Source organism: Crinia signifera, chromosome 2, assembly GCF_055691185.1.
Source record: "Crinia signifera chromosome 2, ASM5569118v1, whole genome shotgun sequence".
Taxonomy (NCBI): domain Eukaryota; kingdom Metazoa; phylum Chordata; class Amphibia; order Anura; family Myobatrachidae; genus Crinia; species Crinia signifera.
The window spans coordinates 33008203-33011456 of NC_139218.1; the positions used below are offsets into that span (position 1 = coordinate 33008203).

The following is a 3254-nucleotide window of genomic DNA, read 5'->3' on the forward strand; positions in this document are numbered from 1 at the left end:
TGCATGAAAAATACTGACTGCATTATTTTTACACTGTAATATAGATCTCACTTTGAAGTAAAACCCCACCCAAATCTAACTCTCTCTGCACAAGTAACATCTGCCCCACCTGCAGTGCACATGGTTTTGTCCATCTAAGAAGAATTTTGTCAGAAAGAGTGAATTCGAATAAGGTCCTAAGAGTGAAGTAGAATAAGGACCTAACTTATTTTTTAAGTTTTCTGACTAGATTGCTGACATCGTTTTCCTGAGGTCAGTCCATCGATGTCTGGCGTTAGGTCTTGTGCTGTAGCAATCCGCAAAACAGCATGGAGGTTATCATCAGTGATGCGTGATCTGAGCTTGGTCAGATTCATGACTGAAAACATCTGTTCACATAGATAAGTGCTCCCAAACATGGACAGAACACGTGCAGCTTGAAGTCGCAGCTGTGGCATCAAAGCAGGGGGGAGGAGACGGTAAAAGTCATCGACTGTCGCATCCTGGAACTTCGCTTTCAGGCTGCTGTTGCACTGCAGTTCTATTAATTCCATTTGAAGGTGATGTGGTGCACTGTCAACATCGATGTTGAAGGGATTGGCAAAGCTGGTAAAGGTTGCATTTTGTTCTTTAAAGTCATAAAAGCGGCGATTGAATTCATCAATCAGCCGATTCACTTTGGTACCCAATCGAGCACACGAAAAAGTACCTGGGTATGAGGTTGACATTTTCTGGCAGATAGGAAAGTGGGCAAGACTGTCAGTTTCAAGCTGTGACTTCCATAGGCGAAGTTTCTCTTGGAAAACTGTTATTGCGTCATACATTGAGGTTATGACTTGTTTGCGGCCCTGCAGCCTCAGATTCAGTTGGGCAAGATGCTCTGTTATGTCACACAACATGGCAAAATCGCACAGCCAGTTTGGATCTGACAGTTGTGACAAGGGCTTCCCTTTACTTTGCATAAAAAGATTAATTTCTTCCAAAAGCTCAAAAAATCTCTTGAGAACGGAGCTCCTGCTCAGCCACCTTACTTCTGTATGGTATGGCACATCTGTATGTTCCATGCTCACCTCCTTCAAAAATTGTTGAAACTGACGATGATTCAGACCCCGTGCACGCAGAAAATTCACTGTTTTCGTGGCTGTGGACATTATGTTATCTAGTTGCAGAACCTTGCCACATAGAGCTTCTTGGTGGATAATGCAGTGATAAGTTACCAGCGGTGTGTGGCAATTCATTTCTTTCAGTTTCTCTTTTAACAGCCCAACTAAGCCATTTCTCTCTCCACACATTGCTGGAGCGCCATCAGTAGTAAGCCCCACCAACTTTTCCCAAGGTAATTTAATTTTATTTACGGATTCCTCCACTGCATGGAAGATGTCCCTCCCAGTTGTTGTCCCATACATGGCGACCACATCCAAGAGCTCCTCACTGACAGACAAGTCTTCCTTCGCACCTCTTACAAAAATAGCTAGTTGAGCTGTATCAGTATTGTCAGTGCTTTCATCAACAGCTAAGGAAAATGCCAGATAACTGCTTGTCTCTTCAGCCAACTTTTTTTTAATATTACAGGCTAGGTCCCTGACTCGGTCTGTGATGGTGTTTCTTGACAAACTGACATTGTTAAAAGCCTGTCTCTGCTCAGGGCACACCTGTTCACATACCTTCAGCATACACCGCTTTACGAATGCACCTTCTGAAAAGCACTTTGAAGCTCGCGCAATTTCTTCAGCAACAAGATAGCTGGCTTTCACTGCTGCATCATTCTTTGCTGTCATTTTTGCAAAAATATTCCTTTGAGAATGCAGCGTACCTTTTAATTCTTTGGCCTTTTGTTGCTTTTCCTGGTGGCTAAGGTTAGCAAATTTGGGCCCATGTTTGGTCTCAAAGTGCCGGCGTAAATTGTATTCCTTCGTGACCGCAACTGCCTCATAGCAAATAAGACATACTGGCTTGCCTCCATTAATCACAAACATGTATTCACTTTCCCATCTTTCCTGGAATTGCCTTCCCTCTGCATCAACTTTCCTTTTCTTGGACATTTTTGGGGGATTTGATTGTAGTTTAGGGTCCCTATACCACTGTAAAGTGAAATGGGAGTGGTCAGTATATCCAAAGTTTACCGCTCCGACTTTATTGGCGACTGCTCAGACCAAATACCTTCTGCCTGAGCAGTCTTCAATAAAGCTTTCTTGTGGATGATATCAGCAGTGTGTAACCTAACTACTACTAACATACATCATATCTACTTACAGTACAGATGAGAAGTTTTCAGGCAGCCGTTGGATCTGTCACATTACAGGATGGCATGCGCTCAATGTAGAACGGGCAGTGCCGCTAAGCAGGGATTGTCAATTTTCTTTCAAATCTAGAAACCAGAATTAAAATGCATGAGCCAGATAAACTAATAGTAAACCAAATCTAAATCTCTCTGTACATGTTACAGATGGAGCGGGTCTTATTGCTGCTGGCGAATCGCCAGCAGCATAGCGCTAGCAATCCGCCAGCAACCCGGCTCTCCATCTGACTGGGGCGCGCGAGACCCTCCCTCCAATAAAGGTCTCCATCCCATCCATGTCACCCAAGGTCTGACTCTGAAGTGAATCCCAAAACTAATATGCTGGTGGCATATTAAAATAAGTATATTTAATTTACTTATTTAATAACTATATATATATTATATAAATAATATACTTATTTCATACACCAGCAATACAGCCCACCATGTCACCATGTGACAAGACTCTGGGCTGGGCTGTATTGCTGGTATATGAAATAAGTATATTTAATGTACTTATTTAATAAATAAGTATATGAAATTGCTACATCTGTAAGCCCACAACTCCTCAGACCCCAATTGTTTTTGCCACCAGCCAATTAACCCCACCAGTATATTTTCTAAAGTGGGAGACCCAACTGCAGGCCCTGTGAACATAACAACTTCACACCCATACAAATTTACTCAGGTATTGAACTAATGACGTAAGTGCTGTCAGGAAGTAATGCTGACCACTACGCCAACCAACCTGCCATTCCCACAGCGAGACACAGTCTCAGTCTTTGCAGGATCCGAACATAACAAGAAGTAAATAAATTAAGTACAACTCACAGACTGTGGCATTGAAGTTAGTAGGCAGCGCCGCGGCTCCGGACCCGGTAATCATGAGATGATGATCCCCCCTGCGCAGCGCGTCCTCCTCCCGGCAAGCCACCGCAGTCTCCCCCGCACCCTCACATGATCCTTTTCGCGCCCGACTCGTCTGCGCATGCGGGGG

At 43.8% G+C, this 3254-nt stretch overlaps 1 pseudogene; it reads right to left on the bottom strand.

The window, feature by feature from the left end:
• Positions 1–212: 212 nt before the first annotated feature.
• Positions 213–2021, bottom strand: LOC146058386 (general transcription factor II-I repeat domain-containing protein 2 pseudogene; annotated as a pseudogene).
• Positions 2022–3254: the final 1233 nt, after the last annotated feature.